The 25,322-nt window shown below is 31.0% G+C and overlaps 1 long non-coding RNA gene across 1 annotated transcript; it reads right to left on the bottom strand.

Moving 5' to 3' along the window:
- Positions 1 to 18,406: 18,406 nt before the first annotated feature.
- On the bottom strand, positions 18,407 to 21,592 carry LOC127706160 (uncharacterized). Its single transcript, XR_007984267.1, has 2 exons — positions 21,525 to 21,592; positions 18,407 to 18,469 (listed from the first exon to the last, which is right to left on the bottom strand). It is a non-coding gene; the product is annotated as an uncharacterized LOC127706160 (long non-coding RNA).
- Positions 21,593 to 25,322: the final 3,730 nt, after the last annotated feature.

Raw genomic sequence — 25,322 nt, 5'->3', positions numbered from 1 at the left:
ACCTTCACCTTTATCTGAAACAATAGTGTAACATCACAACATAGAAAGACACACTATAAAATATCAATTGAAATGGCTTAACTCAATCAAAAGACATATTAACACCAGTGAACATACACTGAACAAATAAATTTGATCTATGATACAATGTAAATACAAAATAAATAGACTAAGGGAAGAATAATGTATATATTAAATTATTGTATTCATTCCACACCACGCTCATATAAAATCGATAATTACATTACATCATTTGCATGGACTTTGTTATCCTTCGCCTCACTTTGAGGGATAGCTTCAGTTATAAAGTTAAGTACTTAATCCCAGGATGTCTGAGGGTTGTTTATAAACGTATCAAGACGTGCATGACCCAGAGCTTTTGTATTTTTATTGAGATGCACATACGAATTAGTACCACAAACCTTTTGAATCTTTTGCTGGGACACACTACCTATTTAAGAAATGAAAAAAAATAAATCGATAATTGATGGACAAAACAATTCCCACTTCGTAGCATTTTATAACCCATTAACTACCAAATTAGATATATAGTAAGTGCTGCCACAAACTATGTTACAGAAATTTATAATATTGTTTCAGTTTGGTTTTATTCAATTGTATGTATGTGATACATTGTGCGCACACGTGGTAAACCTCGGGGACTGTAAGTCTAGAGACAACACTTTTCGTGTTACCTACAAAAGGTCAAAACATAGGGAGACTAAAAGTTCCAAAAGGTTCACAATTACAACTTAAACTATTGGCCAAAAAATCTATCGATGAAAATGCAAACAATATTCACAAAGCTGCACCAAAACAACTCAGATGTACCGGAGGAATTAACACTGCAGTAACTTAAGTAAAACAAGTGGCATCCGTCGTATTGTTAATCGCAAGTATCAATTTGTTGATCAGCCCAATTCTTGTAAGCAGCAACCGTCGATCATTTTAATCAAGTAAGATATATATATCCCATATGCAAGCATTGCTTGAATTATGTCTTGGCCGTTAGGTCCTTACCAGTCATCATTGTCCATTTCTAAATGTAAAACAATATATGTAGTAGACGTAACTGTGTTTGTGGTATGCTTTATTAAAAGTTTATGAGATAGATGCGTTTAACATGGTCTACAAGCTTGAAATATTTTGTTAAGAGTCCCAAATAGACACAGCGGACCGTAAAGTAAAAGGATCAAGCTAGCTTCTCTTCGTTCTTTTAGAGAAGCTCCTGTATGAAATCTTCCTCACACACATAAATAAACAAGTTAGCAAAAAGAGGATTTCAACAAATATCAATACTATCCTGTGATTGGCAAACAAGTAATTGAAGCGATCGTCTACATATTATAAGACTGTTTCGGTTTTCCTAATTATATTCAAAGTTGGAGTTAAATTAGCCTTGTCTATTTTTTGAAAGCAAATATCACAAATTAAGCAAATGGAACCACTTTCATTTGTGGAACAAGATACAATTATATTTATCAAAATACGTTGTTTGTAACAAGTCTACGTAATTTGCCTTTCAAAATGTTTGTATTTATCTAAAAAGTGACCAACATTTCGGGTTTTCAAGAAGTTCAGCTAAAGATTTATATAGTGTAAAGTTTAATGTAAACCTTTGAAACAACTTAAACGTAATAATGCTTTTAAGCCCCCGAGTAAGTGGTTTACTTTATTTTCTTTGTTTGTATTTCCAGTGTTGTGATTGACCAGTCACTCATTTAAATGTGATTATGGCATGTTCTTGTCACACATCACGCGTTATAGGATCATATAAGTATAAGGCAGTATGTAAAAGATCTTCATAAACAACTTCCAAATCATACATCATCACCATTAGTGCCTTACGAAATCGTTAGTTGTATGAATTTGACATGAATATACTAGAATTATATATGCGTACTTAATTTAAACCAAAATGCATTCTGAATTTCTAAACGTACATTATACAGTGGAAAAAAAATGACAAAAACATTAAAAAACATCATTAAGTTTTAGTCTGGCAGATATAATATTATCCCTAGTTTAGACGAGCACATCACCATTGTTATCTTTGTTTAACCTTGGAGATGACTACATCATTATACTTCTACTTTTTATTGATTATATTTGCTTTAACCACATTTAAAGCAGACGGCACACATTTGTCATCAAATAACTGATTTTCTGGCAATAGCCGAATACTTTATTGTGAATAACTTATAATTGTTTATTATGCATAGAGTTCAAATAACGTATGAACTTAGTTGAGACATTTACCTCCCCCCCCCCCCCCCCCCCCCCCCCCAAGAAAAAATGGCTATATAAGGGTTTAACTTCAATTTTAAATTAAAGTGTTTTTTATTGTATTTTCTAAATGTTAATGTTTTTGTCGTGTTTGGATAATTTGTGTTAACGATAGACGTTTTATAGTTTGTACACTCTTGCGAATTTGGCTTGGCATATTGTATAAATATTGGCACCTTTCATCTAGTGAATAGCGTATATTAACCTAAAGATAAAGGTTGCTGTCTAGTTAATCTATATCCCACATATCCCATAGAACTTTGTATTCATATTCAATAGATAAATGTATGCCAAACTCTAAATAGCCATTTGATCTTTTCATAATATAACTTACACTCATTTTTATTCAAATGTCATTATGTTTATTGCATACTGCTAATTACCAAATCAGGGAAATAGTACAGCATAAATTTGTTATATATAATTTTCAAATTACGGTCCTGACACTTACAATGTTAAATGCTAAACGATATCAAGATGGTGTTCCTTTTAATAAAGAAGAAGAGGGTAACTGCATCTAGACATAATAGAAACGAAGTATCATGCACATTTAACTTCGGAAAACCTTTTTATCTGATATCTTGCCTCCAATCGCTTCATTAATATAAAAACCTTTTTTCATGCCAACGGTCATTACAAACTTTGCTTATACCTTACTTATGTACCTGCCACAGTGGGATGAATTTTGGCAAGAGATAACCGTCCTCCGGCAGACACTGAGAAGTGTAGCTGAATGATAAATTGCCCGTTCTTCGCAACGGTTAGCCGGTTCTATGAAATGGTTATAATGAAGTGAGATGTATAGTAAATGCCTCATTCTGACTGTATACGTCACAGTATTACGCTTATTCGCCGAAATCAAGGTATTGCTCTCGCGAACCAGTTTATTTACTGTACATATACTGTAAGCAGGGAAATTTTCGCTATTTGTGTGGTAAGAGTTGAAACGTGAAAATTAAATGTCCGCAAAGATTTAAAAAAAAACTGATTAGAAGGATGAGGACCATACAAGAACGTATACCAATATGTTTATAAACAGGGGCAGTTTATAAAAAGGATTTTACAGACTTCGTTTTTAAATGAAGTGCTGTATTTGAAATCAAAACTGTTAACTCATGACAGTCGAATTTAAATGAAAGTCATCGTGAGCAAGCAGAAATTATTGATATTGTTTTTTGTACGACAGTTAGATAGATGATACATTTTATTAAAATGTTATCTTCCTCGTTTTACGTATTAATTTTGAGACTATTTCTGGCAAACGGAGGATAATCCAATAATAATCATGTTCCTTTCCCCACTTCATATGCATTTAAATCCTATACTTAATTCACTTCAAACTAGATTAATATCAGGTGTTCTGGAAGGTTGGGCGTATCTTATTCCACATCCAACACCTGCCATGATGCTTATAAAGGTACACACCCGGTTATCAGTCTAATTCGGTATATCATATTCGAGAAAAAGAGGACAAAATTGTGGTAACTATAATTAGGACATTTTTATCGTCTTCAGTGAAACAGATATTCTATAATCATGATAATGGTCAACCAACTAGTGATGGCGTCAATATAATTTACGAAAGGATTCTTTCAATTTAACCACTTGGAAATTTTCATTCAATAGCTTCCATATAATCAGTATCCCTCTATCACAGAAATCATGATAGAAAATGCAAGCTCTGAAATATCGTTTCAACTGGGAAATAAATATGTTCCATGTTTATAAACCCATAGAAAAGATGGTTCATATTTTATTGCTAACTGATATGTTTTTTATATAATGAGGCATTACATTGGGCAACAAACGCTCATAAATTATTTTTTTAAGCAGTGAAACAATTTAATATCAGTAAAATGTGTCACAATGTATCCCCATACTTTTGATATTTCATTAAACTAGAACTAAAGGAATAGAAATAAACAAATTCAAATTTGTTTTTAGATTTAGCAAATTACATGTTCTTCAAATGATACGATACCGGTTGTGGTGACAGGGTGAGCAGCTTCTTAGTACGATGCATCACCTGAGATATGAATCCACTCCAATTGAAATTGTCCCAATTAGAAATATGATGCAATGCAGAAATGATCAGATCACATGACTTTTGTAGAGGCTAAAACGATCTACGACACAGGTAAGTTTGGACACAGAAATCTCCAAAAGGTCAACCTATTCATGGTAGTGACAATACCAATATCGTAATTTGTCGATCTATTTTTTTATTACAATATGGGTGCAAATCTCGTGTCAGAAGAACAAATTATGTTTGTCAGGAATTTTGATAATATAAACGTATCAACTTACAGTTAGAAGTTATAGAATTGAGAAAGATTGTCATGTATATCATTAATCCTTATTTGAAGTCGTCCAGCAAAGCCAGTATCTAATAAAAGATAAATAAAATAAAATGAGCCTGATGTTATAGTGTCTGTTATACCATAAATGTCATGTTGTCTATACATAACAATGCACTCACTGCAATGTGGATTATCGAGTGACAGAACATCTTTAATTTATGTATGTGAAGTTAAAAAAATAGGATAATTATTATATTTCTTTTTTTTCATGTTTCGTATAAGCTCAGTTTTAAATGAGAACAAGGCAAGGGGTCAGTAGGGTGCACTATTAGTACTCACTGGAAAATCGACGTTTTATTTGAACATCATTTCACTTTACGAAATGGGAGTACACTCGAAAATATGTCATTGATTAATATAAAACAAGCAGTTTGATAATGCCTTTTTTTGGTATTTGTTGAATGAGAAGATCGATGCATTTAATATTTCAATTTAATATGACGAATAGTTGTGAAGATGGAACAGTTACTAAAAATAAACATTTATAATATTGCAATATTGGAATGATTTGGACTGCTGCTATTGGAATAGACATTTAACACTTTAAAGAATCCGATAATGGTTGACACCTCTGATTAACAATACCTTATTACAATATTTAGGAATATTTAACAAACAGGTAGATAATGAAGTAAGTCGTATACTAAAGTTTAACAGATGCTTAATAAGTCCAAGCCTCGTTTTAGCATATTGTTTTCCAAAAAGATTGTAAAAACGCTTTGTTTAGGTTTCGTATAAACTCAGTTTTAAATGAGTACAAAAACAAGAGACTCAGTAGAATGCACTAATAATAATCTTATTTTAACTTAATGTATATATATATATTTATAATGTGTTGTCACTCTATAAATCACATTGCAGTGAGTGCATTGTTAGGTCATAGAAAACATTACATTTAAGATAACTCAGAGAATATAATGCACACTGTTTTTACGAATGGTGGCACACGTGGAGCAGGATTTGATTACCCTTCCGGAGCACCTGAGAACAGTCTTTGATGAGGTTCGGTTTGCTCATTCGGTATTCTATGTTGTGTTTTCAGTACTGTTGTTTGTTTGTCTTTTTTCAATTTAGCCATGGCGTTGTCAAATTATTTCGATTTATCCGTTTGAATGTCATTTTAGTATATTTCGCCGCTGTACTGCAGTTTTGTGGTAAATGCCTCAGAATGTTCAGATAATCTGCATGCAGTCAAATAAGTACTGTGCAGTAGTTTTGTAGACAATTCAATATGATGCTGATGTGTACAGGTAAATAGCAATTATTGCATAATATAAACAAAGACTGGATCGAGCATTATTGACTGCAAGCGATTTGCCTAAACAGTACTGAATTTACTGCAGCGGATATGTCTGAAAATTGACTGAAAGAATGAACATACAAAATAATGTATTGTTCAGTCTTTGGAGAGCTGTTCGGATCAAAATGACCGTTTAAGATAAAAGAAAAAAGGTTTTACTAGTGTAAGAAGACTGGATATTGCTACTCGATTCCTGTATAGGTAATATATTGTTTAGTGGTTTGTTACAAGTCAGATATGTCACGTGTAGACTCGGGATTATTCAGTTGTTATCATAGAGACTTTTTCTATGCTAAAATCGTCATGGTTATAAGCGATGATATTTTTGGCGGATATATTTGCTATCTTAATGACGTTTATCTTTGTACCAGTGTTTGTATTAATTGCATGACTATGCAATCTAACTTTTGATATCCTTGGTCTGTTTTCTAGAGTTACTTCATAAGGATTATCTACTACAACAGTTCAATCGTATACCTTCGTTAACTTCTAATCAGTTATAAATATAAAAAAGCAGTGTATAGAAAGTTTAAATTTACTCCGTTTAATACCTTGCTTTTAAAGCATTCGACTTGGTTTAAGTTTTAAGGACTTCAAAACAAAATCAAGCATAAGCAAAACAGGCTTATCATACTAATATCAACTGTGTCTACCTCATTTCAAGTTGAGAACAACTTCTTTCATTCCTATAAGTGATAGTCATTGTATCGCAAAAATTTAAAATACACAAAATAATAGATTTTCATCTCCATTTTTTTTTTATTTTATCAAGTTCTATATTTAAAGAAATTGTATTTCCTTTGCAATGTAAGACAGTTTACAGCACCAGTAAGGGGGAATAGTACAATCTCCATGACAAGGACTTCTTTTAGCAAGCCTTAAACAAAAAAAAAAAAGTAGAATAAATACATTTAATAAAAATTCTAAAATCAAACATTTCGTGTATTGGTGACATCAGCAATGATCAGTGTTTATCCGTGCGTATTATACTAGGTAAGAATCTTTATTGCACCGTTTGTTCCAGGAATGTGAAATTGAGTGAATTGGTAGCAACGTCATCTACATGTACAGATGTAACTTTTCTAGACTCGGTTTAAAGCTTGTCTTATTTTTGTGAATTTATTTGCACATATAGATATAAGAAGATGTGGTATGAGTGCCAATGAGACAACTCTCCATCCAAGTCACAATTAATAAAAGTAAACCATTCTAGGTCAAAGTACGGTTGTTTGTGACACATATAAAGTCACACGATACCTAGCAAGTCACTTTTATTTGCACGACGAGTGCTTAGCGGCTCAAGCGAGAACATCTGACGATAATCTATAAATCGCATTGGAATATCAGTTAAAAGACGACAATCTGACTGCTACAGTTGGTTACATTATTGTTTTTCTAGGCATGGCTGGTTTTACATTTTCCTATTGTAAGATATCAAAAATTGATTTAAGTGAGCCATTGTAACTGTAAAATAAGGTTGACGGGTACCAATGAGACATATTTCAATAGGAAACTAATCTTTCATCAGCATTTTGTATAATGACAAAACCTGTGCATGCAGACCAAGCACAATACCTACAAAATACGTATAGTGAGTGCCTAATCACTAAACAAAAATATAGATTCTTCTAGGGCTACAATTGCAATTCCGTATAGTAAATGTAATGTAATATTTGGTTTATCTAAAGTCTACTCTTCAGATAATTCTTTTGTAATGCTTCAAAAAATTGTTTTAAAACTGTGTGACAACAAATGACAATTTCTAATCAAAACTAGGAAGTTGTTTGCTACATGTAATACATGTATTCGTAACAATATTTACGAATGCTGGTGACGTCGTAAAATTTTCATAAAGTATGGAATCTGTTTTTTATTACTCATATGCTACGTCTTATTGTTTGAAAAGTGCAACATATGCATTCAATTCTGAAATTAACATGACTGAATACTAACATGACAATAAATCGTCAGTGTATAAACGACTTTGAAATCCTTAGCTTTTTTCAGCATTTATACACGATTAAGACGCAATGTAGTAAAAAAATGGCCAAAATGTCTACTGAAATATCCTGTGTTGCGGCTATAGGTTCTGTAATGGTTATTTTACTAATACACGATTCACTAATTTTAATGATTAGTAACTGCATGTTTCCTTCTGTATATTCGTGTTTGTTTTTACAGTTTAATTCGAACCATAAATAAATGTTTTGTAACCTGTCTAGGTACAATTCAGAACTAGGAAAATAATGAGATTATCAACGGTAAAACTTATTAGCAACTGCAATTCTTTTGTAACTCTTTACCACTGAGATTCATAACAAAGGTTTGCACTTAAGGGGATAAGGAATATACAACATGGACATAGAGGCGACAAAAAGCGATCTTTGCCCTTTTTTAAACATAATTTAAGTAAACAACTGGTAACGTTCTTTTCGTCAGAAACTATGCTTTGTATGTCGTTTAATTAAGAAAAAAAGCCAATGATTTCACACAATCACAACATCCATTCAGAATCGTTTAATTCAAGTTTAAAGATATGCATAAGTGCTTCATCCTCTAACAATTTTACATTAAATGCTAGGTATTTGTTCTGATGTATATTTTAACATGGATAATGACAATTCGCCTTGCTTTATCATAAACACAATATAATTAGACGAAAGCCGTATCATGTAATGATTTTATGAAAACATACGCTTAACAGTAAAATTGTTGCCTTTAAATTTCAAGAAGATTTTTACCGATTACATCAATTATATTTATGGTGTGTTGACTTCATAAATGTAAGTCGATTTTGTTTAAATTTGAGGATTTTGCATAGTTTAGCAAAATTTCTTAACACTTTTCCGAGAACTAGCTGTGCAAACACATCACAAACAAATGTTTGTGTGAAAATTTCTCTTAATACCATATGCTTTACTGTTCATACAATATTGTATCCTATTTCAGACATGTATATTTATAATATATGAAGCTGATATCTGATTGGTCGTATCATATTTGTTTGCAGACCTGGTTATTCGTTCTCAAACCGTTAACAAGGATAATAATGACGGTGTGTTGCTCTTAGTTAGAGATGTTAACATATTCACACATTCTACACTAGAAAAATCAATGTCGTTCACCCAGTGCACTGCTGTTTTGTTTATGTTTTTGTTATTTCATGTCACTGAATTATGTACATAAAAAAATTAAGAAAGTATTCTGGGTTAAATTGAGAACCGATATGAAAGTATTAAACCAAGGTGTACATGTAGTTTAAAACAAGTTTTCAGTTCTAGCAGTCGATAGGCAATGTAGGCCTTCTGTGTGTTAAGCGTACATTAAGATAGATATTTAAAACGTAGAAATTATTACAAATATTTGAGAAAGCTACATATATTGAATAAAAACTATCATAATAATATTATGAAATAAGTTATTTAAATGACAAACACTCGAAAATTGTTCAGATAAAACATGGTTTAATTTAATAGTACTAATCGGCCATTTAATTTTTGTTTTGCTCATACATTGATGTTAATATAATAAGATTTATTCGACTGTCATACACGTGAGCGATTGAGCTAGATATAAAACAAGGTTTAATAAACCATTTTCTGCATAAGGAAATGCCTGTAACACGTCAGAATTATGACAATTATTTTCCTTTCGTTTGATGTGTTTGAGGTCCTGATTTTGCCATTTGTTGAAGGATTTTTCGTTTTTTGTTTTCTGTGGAGTTCTGTAATTTTGTAATTTTAATTTTAGCTATTCGACAATGATATCCAATATATTCGATGCTTAAATCCGTGTCTATTATCTTTTGCTGCTATGTTTAAAATTGATTAATAGAGATTAGCACTCGTTTGTACTAAGTTTTTATATTCATTTTAAATAGTAGAGAAACAGTTACCATCTTAAAAGATAAATTATCGTCTCTTTGTCAATACCGGCGTATATTTGTTTTCTCCTTAAGTGCAAACCATTGTCATGCATATCCGTGATAAATTGGGACAAAGTAATTGCAGCTGCAAATTGGTTTGAACTTTGGTTATCTCATTACTTATGTAGTTTTAAATTGTATCTGGACATGTTACATAACATTAATTTATTGTGAAGATTGTTTTTGTAAACAAACTAGGATATATAGACGGAAAAGTGTATATATTCTAAGAAATAAAAGTCATGAATCGTGTATTGGAACATTAACCATAAAAGGACATATTACCATGCTTCTTGTAAAATATTGACTTTCACTTGTTATCTATGATAAACGTAAATTATCATACAATGTCTAAAAAATAATGAATAATGGTAATTTGTTTTCATTATCTAACCTTTATTTAATTTGTATCACTGACGGCACGTGTGTCCAAATAATGACAATTGTCTAATAATATGAGTCTGTTGCAAAAACACATGTCACATTTTAGCCACGAATAATATAAAATGCAGAGCATCGACATACTTATATCAATGAAATCACTCAGTTCTAATTGAAACTGAACATTTTTGCAGAAACATTTGAATCATTAATACATGAACAATATGAACAGATCATTTCAAATTAAATAAAGTTATATTTGCTTAAATGAATTGAAAAAACGATGAGGCATTCATGACATGCACTTCTTGGAATATAGCTTAGACTACCAGGACAGGAATCCAAATTTGACACTATACAACATGAGAATAAAATTTAAGAACAGAATTTTCCTACCTGAAATAACTCTTATTGGTACCCGTCAAATTTATTTGACAGTTTGATTGCCATTTTTCCCAAATGTACGATATCTTTCAATAGAAATTCTGTTAAACCAGCCCTGCCTAAAACAATGAATTGAATCTGAATATAACAGTCAGCTTGTTTTCTTAGGACTGGTAAACAAAATGAGATAAAGAGTGATTCGGTTTTAAGAGATTTATCTAATTTGAAAACTACCAGAAATCTTTAGACCAAACTATATGGACACGGTGAGAATAATTCAAATTGAAAATCCAACAAAAAATGAAAACAAAATGTAGACGTACAGTAACTGGGGAAAAAACAAACAGCCGCAATTTCGTTTCAGAAAACACATTACAAACAAAGAAGTATCTAATCATACATGTTGTAGGTATACGAATGTTTTGCCATAACTATGTACAGTCGTTTGCAATTGTTATCTTGATTAAAAAAACCTATGTCCCTTGAATTAGAATGACGATCTATAAAATAAAAAGAAACAAATAATGTTTGTTGCAGAGAACAACAAAAAGAATGAATGTGTCCGTTTGTTTAGTCTTCTGTTTGTTGTTAGTGTTCGATGGAGGTAAGAAAAATAGGAACTTCTTTTAGATTGATCGTGTGATTGTTATGTTCAATGTGTGTTTTTTCCTTATAAAATCCTTTTTACCATAACATGCATAACACATGCTTGCATATGAATAGCTGGTGAAAATCTTGTATCATTCCACTGACTGAAATAAAGGTTTTGCTATGTCTAGTTTATATCTGTTTTATTGTTTTCGTTGTTGAACGCTTCAAAGGTTTTTACCCACAGGTCTTTTGAGCGTTTAAGCCATCATTTCATACTTTTAGTTTGTTGTTAGTTTCGTCGATTTCAAGAAAACAAATTGTTCAATATGGAGATGATTTATGATACGTATATGAGGCAGCACACAAACTTAACCACAGAACCAGACAAACAAGCTTAACCACAGAACCAGACAAACAAGCTTAACTACAGAAATAGACAAACAAGATAAACAACAGAACTAGACAAACATGCAGTGATCAATTTGTTAATGTTATTCCTGGTAAATGTAATCTTAATATTATTTAGACGCAGTACGATTTAAGTCATAACAGTTTGAATAGAAGTTTTTCTTGTAACTTATGTTCTCTACCCTTTGCAAGGCCACTGATAGTGATTACAAGGGGAGTGGTTGAGATATAACAAAGGCAAGTTTAACACTACAACATGTCTATGTTTCTGTCCCTAGTCCAGTGCTTTGCAGTGGGATTCATCTCTAAATAATGTGTTTTTGTTTTTCAATACAAATAATTCAGTGTTCATGGTAGGTCTGGATATATTTTCGTTATATTTTATAACTACAAATAGCCTTTCATATTTAAAATGCATCTATCTACCGCCGATGACTCTAGAGGACATGTGTGCTCTTATGGCATTGAGATGAAGCACTATTGTTGAATAGATAACATGTCTTTCTATATAAAAATAAGGAGATGTGGTATGAGTGCCAATAAAACAACTATTTAATAAAGTTCAGATAAAGTTGATATTAGCAATTATAGGCAATCGTACGGCATTCAACAATGAAAAAAACCCGTTCCGTATAGTCGGCTATAAAAGGCCCCGACATGAAAAATATGAATCCAATTTATATTTTACTTTTGTTTTAATTTTTGTAATTTGTTTTTTAAGGAAAGGTTGGGTTTAGAATTAGGGAAAGTGGAATAAATGAAAACATGGAATACCGTCCAACCTAAAATAAGATTGAGAGTAGCACATTACACATAACAATGATTTTTAGAATAGATCACGGCAGTGAACAAGTTTTCTTAATTTATCATTAGTTGCTTTCTAAATTAACATGAACTTCTATCGGTCCTTTTAACAAACATTTTACCTTAATTGATAAAGTAGCAAACAACAATTCGGAGACACAGTGAAAAATAAACCAAAGAACAAAAAATAAATATGAGACAACCCAGATGTGAGCTTTTCGTACATTAGACAAACAACTATATGTATCAAACGAAAAGAAAAAAAAGAAAACTATTTTCTTTCTTTGTAAAGTAATGTTATACTGTTTAGCTGTGTGTATTTAAATGAGTGGGAGGGGACTACATGCACAATTTGTGTTTCCTAACCATTAGATTTATATAGTGTCATTTCAGCTTTAAATCAGCTCGTCCTAAATGGAATTAAATGCATCAATGATACATTAAGAAACTTTAAGAACCCAAGGTTCGAACTTCCGTAGCAGAATTTGAACTTAGGTGGATTTGGTCATTTATTTTTTGACCCCGTTCGGTTTTTTAACTCCTAAAGTATGTTAGTGTTTTTGCTTCACATATTTGGCTTTCATGTTTTTATGTTTGACCGTTCCTGAGGAATTAATTCAGAAAACACTTTAGATGAAACAAACGCTCAGGATAAAATTCGAATATCACGGCCCAGGCCATGTGTAAATTTCCAACAAATCTATGGCTTCCATGAATTATTTCGATTCTAATAGGACAAACACGGTCATTAAAAAACTGAAGCGAGGGTGGGAATGCCGTGTGTGCTGCTGTTCTTTTTTACTCCCTGTAAGATAAAGCTTAAACTTTCTAATAAATCTGTTGCTTGCATGAATAATTTCGTAAATAACCGCTAGAAAAAATGAACTTTATTCTTTTAATTCTCAATCCGAACATTTGCCATTTTTAATCTACATGTTTTTTATCGTAAGATACGGTCAAATCCAAAGATGACTTTTCGTTACTAAGGAGCCGCCATGTTGACTTGCTGAAATCAGTAAATATGCGAATAATGCATTAGAATAGAAAAAAAAACAACACCTACCTCAAAGAATCATTTTAATGTAATAGTATACACATTCTAATGGTTTACGTAACGGAAAAACCTTCAGCTTTAGCGTTTTCATTTGTATGACGTCATGTTTTGAAATTACTTAAATGCACCAAAGGCATTCATGAACTTTCGCGGAATTTTATTTTATTTTGATTTGTAGATTTCTCCGATCTCTTGTGCATTAATTCTTTTTGTTATGCATTCGAATAAGAATAAAAGTTCTGTAGTCTTATTTCAATTTCAGTTTTTAAAACAAAATATCGGCATAGCGTTTGTAAATATGTTCTGATACATGTGGATTTACGTTGTAGGTATATCGTAACATCCATTATTGTGTATCTCTCTAAGTCTGCGCTAAGTATAGATATATCGAGAATTTTATCACGGTGTTGTTTACAAAGCGAAAGAAGCACGTCATATTAGAATTTCATTTTACAAAGTGATATATCCTCCCCACAACAGTTTTTTTTTTATATATAATATCATTACGGAGGACTATCTATTGAATTACGACATTCTATTGGTGTATTCTGAAGCTTATAACTCAGTTACGTCATTAAATACAACATTACTTTATTTCCAGTCAACATGGCAAAAGAAGACATGCTAGAAGACAATGTCCTTTATCATGCGTAAGTTGAATCGCAGTGTTTGATTATTTGAATTAATCGAATACAGGTCTAAAACATTAAGAGTTAATTTTATTAGAGATTATTAAAAATCAAGGTACAAATCTTCATGTGAAATTAAAGTAACATACATGTTATCTTGTAACATTAATTGTATTGTAGATTATGATATTTTTCTTAACAATAGAGAAGTCGTGACTAATCAAACACCTTAGGTGAACATGAAGTTCAGACGGAAAGAATAAAAAAAATGCTTCTTCATCATATACTGTAATAATATGCCCTGCACCGTACATGAATTCTGAAATTGAAGGAATGAAAATTATTGACAATTTTGCGTAAAACTAAAAAAAAAAATATAAAAATCGACAAAGATGGCAAGTGATCATGAAAACAAACATATAAACAACGACATATACAACCATCGTACAGAAAAGACAACAGGTCAAACAACAGTCCCCAAAAAAATCTGCATGAATGCAAAACGAGCCCGTACTAACAACAGACATGCACTCACGTTATTTTGATGGGTTTGAAGTTCATAGTTCGCTAGGCACCCGTCGAATGTATATTTGCAATAAAAATAAAAATTCATTTGATAAGAAAAACGTGTCTTTTATTGTTTCATTTACAAGTATTAGTGAAAATTAAAAGCCCCCCCCCCCCCTTTTTTTTTCTATAAAAGCCAAAACAAACACAACTATATGTAAAAAAAGCTCTAAATCGAATACAGGATTGGAGATAACATTAATTGATAACGGTTAATAACCTACTATCAGATTTCTTTCGTTAACATCATTTTTTATAAACAGATCATTTGAAGATGAAAGAGCATCTTAAATCATTCTGACCTGGCTTTCTGAAATTATCCGTTTATAGATATCTAGAAATTATTAAGAAACTAAGGTTCTAACTCCTTTGATGCAAAGTATATGTAGAAAGGAGATAGAAGGGGCCTTCAATTGCTAAGGCGGTGTTTTCGGTTCCTTCCAAAAAGATTGATAAAAGTCAGAGTTCGAATAATATCTGGCAGTGGATATTAGTAAGATATATAATATTGATGGTTATTTGTCGTATATAAATTGAAATTGGATCTAAAAAAAATGTCAGAAAAGGCTAATGAAAACCAAAATAAACATTCCATTAAAAATAATGAAGGCAAGATGGCCGACGAAAAAACTCAAGGGGAAACATACTCGTCTGCAGTAAAAAAAACTTTTGTTATTGAGAGTGTGCTTTCCACTGTCAAACCTATATTCATATTGGAAAATGATATATTTGGATTAATAAAACCAAACAAGGAACAGTTCATAACTCATCTAGAACTCTATAGAACTATTGATTGCAATATATGTCCAGGTAGCCACCTTAAAGGACTCCAAAGAGTTAGAGGTCTTTGGAGAATCTATTTAGATAATGACACAGACAGAGAATCGATGATTTCAAAGGGGCTTTGGGTTAGAGACAAAACTATCCCAGTGTATACACGCAACCCTAAAATCATGGTAAATGAAAATCCAAATCATTTAAAAGTACGTGTCAAAAATGTACCCTGTTCAGCTGATGATGGACAAATTGAACGCGCATTAGAATACCATGGGTGCATTGTGCACAAATCGTATCGAGAACGCCTTCGTGTAGATGGTGAGCTGACTAATTGTCAAACAGGGGATAGAATTGTGATGTATGATCCTGTCAGCGAACCCCTGCCAAGATCTATGCTAATAGGCAAATATGTTGCTACAGTCTTGCATGCTAATCAAAATGCTTCAGAAGGTCACAAAATAGTATGCAGAAAGTGTTTACAGACAGGACATAAGGCTATGCAATGTCCTAACGATTGGATATGCCTACAATGCAAACAACCTGGTCACAGGCAGGCCGACTGTCCTGAAGATTTAGACACTTCCAACTCCTCTAGTGAAGATGAATCAGATGCCAATGATGCCGACACAGAAGACACTGAAGTCCCGCCTGCTCATGACGCACCTCAGCCTTCCAACTCTGGTGATGTCCTTGGTAATATTCATGCTAAAGAAAACGCCCAATCAGGTGATAACCATTTACAAGATAAAATACAGTGCGATCAAGAAATAGTGAATGATGGAGAAAATGTTGAAAAAAAAAGCCAAAACATAAAAAGAAGAAAAAAAATACAGAACCCGGTGGGAATATTGAACAATATTTCAAGGGACAGACAGAAAATACCAATACCCCGGCCGCCAAAAAAAATGGAAAAAGAAATGCCAGTACGCCAACAGAAATCAAACACAAAGAAGCTGTCCCTATTCAAAAGACAACAAAAACTTAGGGCCAGCTGTAAACGGAAATGTAACCAAACCAATAAACCTAATACAATAAATCAACAATGAACTACAAGTGTAAATATTTGTATATAATTGTAATATTTAGCCTGTTTTTATATAACAAAAAAAATAAAAATAAAAATGAGTGTGATGCAATTGAGGATTACATACATTCAAATGTGGATGGAAATAAATCAGTCAAATCTGAAACAAACAAAATGATGTATAAGAGAATACAAAAGTATGTCAATTTAAAATACTTTAATAATAATTATATTAATCTAATACAAAACAATTGCAGTTTGTACAATATTTTTTTTAATAGAAAAGAAAATATAATAATTATACAGAAATTTAAACATTTTATAACAATTACTCCCAAGAAGAGAAAACAGAAATCTTGGGAAAAAATAAATCTATTAATAGTACCTATTCTGTGTCCAACAGGTAAAATCTTGTTTATGTTCCAGATATTGAACTCTACAATTTATTACCCAAAAAAGCTCACAACGTTTTATCCGTTTTATTCGCACAACTGTCATTGTCTATTTTCCTTTTGTTCAGTAATATGCTATTACATCCTTTTACTTTTTCCTGTTCAAAGCATGTCAATTCTTTATACGCAGAGCTCAATTTCCATTAATAGAACACCAAGTTTTACGAAATCACTATTCCAAAATTTACACGATAAGATCCAATTACTATTGTTTCTTCAGCTACGTTGTCTGGTGTTTAAAAATATAAAACAACAGGTGTTACGAAATGAAAGAAATCAATTGTTTACAATATTGAAATTGACATGTCACAGCATTATTTTTTGCACAGCATCACAATGTAATAGACCTAATAATGTTGGAGACACATATGTCTCTGATAATGTGTATTTGATTTTAATCAAATGTTCTGTAACAAATTCATTAGAAAATCTCTGGTTTGTATTATTTTTAACTTGTGTATTAATGCAAAATGAATATTGTATATTATTGAAATATGTGTATACATTTAAAAGAATAATCAGAACTAGGAGAATACAAGAATGTTGTTGGGTAGGCTCAATAAACATTCAAATAAATATATTATATTAACACAAACAAAAACTTATGACAAAAACAATTCATATATGTTCTTTAAATTGTCAAGGTCTCAGAGTAAAAGATAAAAGACATAGATTATATTTGTGGATGAAATATCAAAAATGTAATATTTTGTTTGTTCAGGAAAGTCATTTCACTGAAGATTTAGAGAAAGACTTAAATTCTGAAATTAAAGGTCAACAATATCATAGCTTTGGAACCTCACAGTCCAGAGGAGTTTCAATTTTTATTAATAACGATTTAGAATGCAAATTTATAAATATGTTCAAAGACCAAGAGGGCAGGCTACTCTTAATAAATGTTGAAATTGAAGACAGTATTTACACCTTAGTAAATGTCTATGCACCAAATATACCTAAAAAAAGAAATATTTTTTTTCAAAAAAGTTAAAGAAGTAGTTACAAAAAATAGTTTAGGAATGGTTATAATTGGAGGAGATATGAATGACACTTTAACAAAAATAGATAACAAAAAAAAAAATGTCAACACAAAAAACAAAACAAACAAAACCAGTATTTAGCCTTAAATCTTTAATTAAAACCCAAAAACTAAGTGATATTTGGAGAGAGCTTCATAGTAGGGAAATACAATTTACTTGGCGACGTAAAAATAATTTAAATGAAGCATCTAGAATAGATTTTTTCTTAACATGTCCTGAAATAAGAACTAAAATAGAATCTACTGATATTAGGCCAGCTATTATAACTCATACAGACCATCAGGCAATTTCAATAAAGATAAAAGGGTCGATCAGACCAAAAAGGTAAAGGATACTTTAAAATTAATAATAGTATTTTAGAAAATGAAGAATATCAAAACCTTATCAAAATTCTAATCAAACAATATGAAAAGAAAATATTACTCACCAATGATATTGGTGTCAAGTGGGATCTGTTTAAAACTGAGGTTAAAGACCACACCATAGCATTCTGCAAAAGAAAAGCACAAAATAATGTAAAAGAAATACATATTTTAGAAAACAAATTGAAGAAATTAAATGAGGGTACAAACAAAAAATGTAAAAAGGATGCTATTAACTCTTTTAAAGAGGAAATTAATATCATAGAAGAAAAACTTGGTAAGCCAAATGATTCAAAAACAAAAGGAGCACAAATAAGATCTAGAATTAAGTGGGTAGAAGAAGGAGAAAAAAACACAAAATTCTTCTTGGGACTAGAAAAAGCTAGGCAAACAAGAAAAACTATAACAGCACTCAGAGACAAAGAGGGGGTGATACATACACATCCTACAGAAATACTAAATCTTGAAAGGGAATTTTATGAAGAAATTTATAAAAGTTCAAATCCCAATAAAAATTTTATAAAAGATTATGTTATGAATACAGAATGTGATCATGTCCTAACAGATAAAGTAGGCGATAGTATGGAAGGCTTATTACGCACTCAAGAATGCACAGATTCATTATTTAAAATGAAACTAAATAAAGCCCCAGGAATTGATGGCTTAAGTGTAGAATTTTATAGAACTTTTTGGGAACATCTTAAAGAGTTTGCAGTCAAAACTTTTAATTTCTCATTTGATAAAGGGGAGTTAACAAATTCACAAAAATTAGGAGTTATTTCCCTTTTACATAACAAAAAATGATTCTCTCAGTTTAGACAATTATAGACCAATAACATTATTGAATGTTGACACAAAATTAGTTGCTTATTCACTTGCTCAAAGAATCATCAAAATATTACCCCAAATTATTCATGGAGATCAAAATGGGTATTTTAAAAACAGATATATAGGATATAATATTAGACAAATTCAAGATGTCATAGATTATGCAGACAAATTTAATATAGAGGGCGCTTTATTATTCTTAGATTTTTCAAAGGCATTCGATTCATTAGAGTGGGATTTTATGTTCTTTGCTTTACAAAAATTTGGATTTAAAAATTCTATGATGAGATGGATAAAACTTTTATATTCTGACATAAAAAGTTCAGTTTTAAATAATGGGTGGATTTCAAAACCCATGAGTATATATCGTGGAATACGTCAAGGCTGTCCATGTAGTGCGATAATTTTTGTTATTGCTGTGGAGATTCTAGCTTGTAAAATTAGGCAAGACCATAACCTTAAAGGATTTGAAATCAAGATAGATGGACAAACCCATACTTTAAAAATAAGTCAGCTAGCAGATGACACCACTCTTTTTCTCAAATCAAAACAAGATATTTCAAAAGCTCTTAACATGATTGAAACATTTGGTTCACTGTCAGGATTAAAACTTAACAGATCTAAAACGGAGGGTATTTGGCTAGGGAAACAAAAACATTGTAAAGAAAAATATGAAAACATTAACTTTACAGATAAACCAGTTAAAAGTCTGGGGATATATTTTGGGCATAACAAAGAAGAGTGTCTTAAACTAAATTTTGAAAAACAGCTAGAAAAGTCTGTAAAATTATATCTAATTGGAAAAAAAGAAACGTAACCATGATAGGAAGAATAACAGTTATTAAATCTTTAGTTATTCCTATAATTACTTATTTGGCTACAGTCTCAACCTTGGGCAAAGAGTCTTTAGATAAATTTAAAAAAATTATATATGAATTTCTATGGAACAATAAGACAGAAAAAGTTAAACGCACTGTATTAAGCTTCAACCAACTAGATGGCGGATTAAAAATGGTAAATATAGATAAATATATAGAATCTATTAAGATAGGTTAGATAAAAAGATTAACTGCTGATAAATTTCTTAATTGGATGGTTATACCAAAATTTTATCTAAATAAATTTGGTAGCAATCTACTTATCTTAAGAATTAATACTTATAATATATACTCGCTACCAGGTACTAAAGAGCTACCAGAATTTTATCTTGATATGATTAAAGTATGGTTAAAAAATAAAAATAATAAAACTAAACATCCAAATAATTACAGACTTATCCGCCAAGAAGTCATTTGGGGAAATCAATTGATCAAATTTCAAAAGAAAACACTACTTTTCCAAAACTGGATAGATAGCAATATCATTCATATAAATGATATTATTGATGAAAATGGAGTCTTTTCAGAAAAAATTATAAGTTAAAAATTAAAGAATAAATCGAATTGGATAGCTGAATTCTCAAAATTAAGAAAAGCAATTCCAAAAGAATGGTTAAAAATATTAAATGAAGAAAGTTCAATAAAAACTAGTGTTTTAACAAATAACTCACTATATATAAGTAAAAAAAACAATTGCAAACATAAACTAGAAAAATTAGATTCGAAGAAAATTTATGCAATTTTAATAGAATATGATAAAGAAGTTCCAATAGGGTATCATAAGTGGAACAGAATATTAAAATGTGAAAATATACAAAGTGAAGCTCAATATATGCAAAAATGTATTCATAACTATTTAAAAGATAATAAACTGAAAATGTGCAGATGGAAACTATTACATTTTATTCTTCCAGAAAGAAGACTATGAACATTTTTTTGTAACTTGCCACTTTTTAGATGAGTTTTGGGGGGAAATATATAAGTTATTTGAAATAGCTAAGATTGGTAGACACATTTTCACTGAAAAAAATTTAATCTGGGGATATAAAATTAATGATGAACATTATTATGAAATAAACTTTTTACTTACAGTTATTGTGTTCACTATACACAAAACACACTATTTGTCAGAATATAGGACAAAAAAAATCAATCTATATAATGTTTTTAGGTCAGAATTTAAAAAAGGATTATTATTACAAAAAAAATATATTAATATTGAAGGAAAAGGGATACTAGAAAAGATATATTCTTATATTTGACAACATTGTTATACTATTGTCAATATTGTTATTATACATGTAAATTAACAGAACGGTTTGATAGATGATCATTTCATTTTACAATTTCAATGAGTTTTGAAAGTGAAAGTACCACTTATTTCTACCACAAATTGATATACTATAATTTTAGATTATACGGAAGATATATAAATTATGCTTACTATATGAGACCAAATTTTTTTTTGTGTACATACCTTCCGTGCCTAATACAATTATATTTGGGAGACACGTGGTGAAAGCAATTAATCCACCAACAACTGAAAAACCGTTATACCGGACAACAGCGAAATATATTAAACCACAAACCAAATTCCGAACACGCTAACATAACCCGTTATTCTGTTTTATTCTCAACATCTATCAGATAGTAGCAATTGATTGTATATTAAAGAAAACTGTTTTTTTTTACTATATATATAAAGTTCATATTCAGAATTATAATAGTAAAATAATAGAGAAATAATGTATTAATGATAAACAATGTATTAAAGACATATAATATACATACTAACAAAATTGTAAATATATACCTGAAGATACCCTGGTCTTAAGGTACTAATATACAGGGATCTCCACTGAAATAGCTGTACCAGTGAAGAAATCTGTTAACAGCATGTGCAATATTGTTGTTAAATAAAAAAAAAAAAAAAAAGACTTTGGATGGATTTTGCTGGATTTTGCTTATCATTTTATGTCTCTTTTCATCATATAGTTTTTCGTTCATTTTGATACTCATGCCTTCTCCTTCTTGGCTTCCAAATAGATTGATTTTATTGTTGCAGAAGAAGGTTAACCTAGGTACATTTGCGGTAGATTTTTAACTAAATGATACACACCTTCATCACTATGTATTCTCCTAAATGTTTATAAGTATTTTCGTTCAGAAGTACACATTGTTATGCGTACTTGTACTTTGCGGGTTCCTGTAACACATGACGCAATATAGATTCCTTCCTCAAATTATTTGCACACTGATGTGGCTTATACAAGAAATGTGTGATTATAGATTTTTTATTTAATGTATTTATGCTAGCTAATGTTTTGTTGCAGGCTTGTAAAAAGAAGTCAATGTCCTCCTATAGCTCATACAGCTTTTATACGCTGTAAGCGTTATCACTGTGGGATATGCGTTAGCTATTGAGTTCGGCTATCCATTATTTCCAGGTCATATCAACCCTAACAGAACCATAAAATATTATATATTTAGATATAGGACTTGTAAACTTTGTGATCAGATGAAATGAGATTAAAATCTGAAGATTTTGTCTTAAGCTCTTTTTTATTTTACTTATTTGCAATACACTGAAACTCGCTTTCATGAAGGGGTAAACGTACTTTCAAGTTTAAGTTGGTTAATAGATTATGCAGGCCCGGAGTTGATATTCGAACGATACGAATCTTTTGTTTATACTTTTTGGGGGTTTTGAGTTCCAAAACGTCGTAATTCCAGCTGGAAACACTCAAGCAAGGAACTGTCGTAATAGGTGAAGTAAATCTAGAAAAATAAACTTATATACTGAAAAGTTGATTACACGATTATGCTGTCAATTTCAACACTGGTTCAAAGAAAAAAATCAGTAAACCATCAACACAGATAACCACAGAGCCATCGTTTATCACCATACGGCGTTGAACGTTTAAACGCACCATATGATATAATCGAATTGTCCTGAGTCTAAACATTAAAAGGATATAGCAATAGCATACCTGATTTGCATTATCATTGTGACGACATACATGTACAATATATATTGTAATTTCAAGTAAAATCAATCCAGAGGATTAATTATCAAACAACAATATTAACAACAAAAGGATAATAATCCAGTCTTCTAAAAATGGCCTTTATGTAAAGGTTTACGTAAAATTCTTAAAGATAGTCCCAATAGAGATTTCCAATAAAATGACAGTACTCGAAATATACAACATATCTGAACGTATCTCGACCTATTGCATAACATAATGACAGAGAGGAGCATACACTGCATGATTGTGTTTTTAGTTGAATATACATACTTAAAATGAACCCAATTTGTTATTTCAATCTTTACGTATTTTGTTATCAAATTCTTGGTGATTGTGTTGACAACAACCTTATAGGAAATTATTAATCCAGTTAATCAAATGCACCAATCATTGTTTGTTCATCATACTATATGCTATTTTGTCAATGGTAGAAATTCAGATCACTGATACATCTATATCATAGTACTTTGTCACCTTTCTGTACCTTTTTTTAGGATGCCATATCAAGAAAACAATGATTACACTTTACTAATAAAATCAGTTATTTTTTTACTTCTTGCCTATAGTTATATGATTCACAGTTTCTAGGAAAATCTGTTTGTGTTATTATTTAACGTCACTGCTCACAAATTGCTTTTACGAAATGTTTGGCGTTTAACATATGTTACAAATACGTCTCACAAATCGGTTAAATATTTTATTGCAGTTTGGTAATGAAGATCCTTTTAGTTTTAAGACCGACGTAGCAAGCGGGTATTATATTTTCGGGTTTGTGCGTCTGTCTATTCGTCCGTCCAATTCCAAATTAAAATAAATTCAAATTATATACCAAACTAGTAGTTAACTAAACATTGTAATTTGACAACAGTGTCTTATGGCCACATATCCCTGTTTCAAATGTTTAGATATACATATAAGTGTATGTGTATCTTTATTATTTAATATTTATAACCGTCTTGGTTTTATTTTTGAAGCGTGCTTGTCTCAATTGCAAGAGGTTTTGCATTTGATCCTTGGTCAGTTCAAATCAAAGGATACGTATGAATGAAAGCAAAGATTTGTAGATCCAGAGTCTGAATATATCCGGTAAGGGTAAAATATCCTCTTATGGACGGTTATTCTCTGAAATTACAACTTTAAAAATTTGGATCACGATGTCTATCTAGTACAATGTCGGTTTGATAATTATCTTCTTGTTCTGAATGTGCATCAAACTGCACATTTAATAAACGCTTATGATCTTTCAACTTGTTCATACTTATATTCTACCGTTGCATCAAATCGTGATCTTTTTACACAGTATTGGATATATAAACATCGAAAAGGGGAAAACAAATAGCGTGCCGTTTTGACTGCATTGTGGATCAACTCTCATTCTCTTCTTTGTTTCTATGTTTCTTGCATGCATGATTGAAACAGTAAAATAAATTCGGTGACCTATTATTAATTCTTTTTCAATAAAATAAATGAATAAAGTACTTAGAGTTGATGCACTGTAAAGGATGCAAAAATTTTTGCATGAAATTCTCTTCTGTATATGGACTCATATAGCGTTATAAACTGTCATTCTCGTTAAACAAAACACAGAACAATTATTTATTAAGCACACATTCTTAAAAACAGGGAATATTTTATTTATAAATATTATACATAGACTCTCTACTCCTTTGATCCATAATATGCATAAGCAACAATTACTAGGTACTAACAATTCTGCATATGGCAGACAGCCTGGCACTTGTCGAAAAATGTTTGTCGTCGCCCCTAAATGTGGATAAAGACAATATAATGAAAGTAGACACATATTCATCCAAACCTAGTAAATAATTATCCAAAGTTTAACAAAGATAAGACTGATGATGTTCTGTTTTAAACTAGAGATTATAATACATCCGCCAGTCCCAAATATAGCCGTTGAACTGTGCACTGCTGGTTTTTTTTTTATGTATTCGTATATGAATTTAACTATATGATGTACAATTGTTGTGGTAGCCTTTACCATTCCTGCTGCAAAGCTTAGGATACATCTGAAATTGCTTTATTCTTACACGTACCACAACGAGCAATTATGTCCCATATTTACTCAATTGATGATTTATATCAAACTTTGGACTGGGAATAGCTAAGACTACAACAACACATTCACCGTTTGGACTTGGAATTAGTTGAAGGTTAGCATCGGCAATTCGTGCGAACGATGGTTTCACTCGGTATTGAAAATTCGTGCGTGTATTGTTACCTCTGCA

Source organism: Mytilus californianus, unplaced genomic scaffold, assembly GCF_021869535.1.
Source record: "Mytilus californianus isolate M0D057914Y unplaced genomic scaffold, xbMytCali1.0.p SCAF_6, whole genome shotgun sequence".
NCBI classification, from domain to species: Eukaryota; Metazoa; Mollusca; class Bivalvia; order Mytilida; family Mytilidae; genus Mytilus; species Mytilus californianus.
The sequence above is the reverse complement of the archived record's forward strand: the minus strand, read 5'-3'. Positions and strand labels throughout refer to the sequence as shown.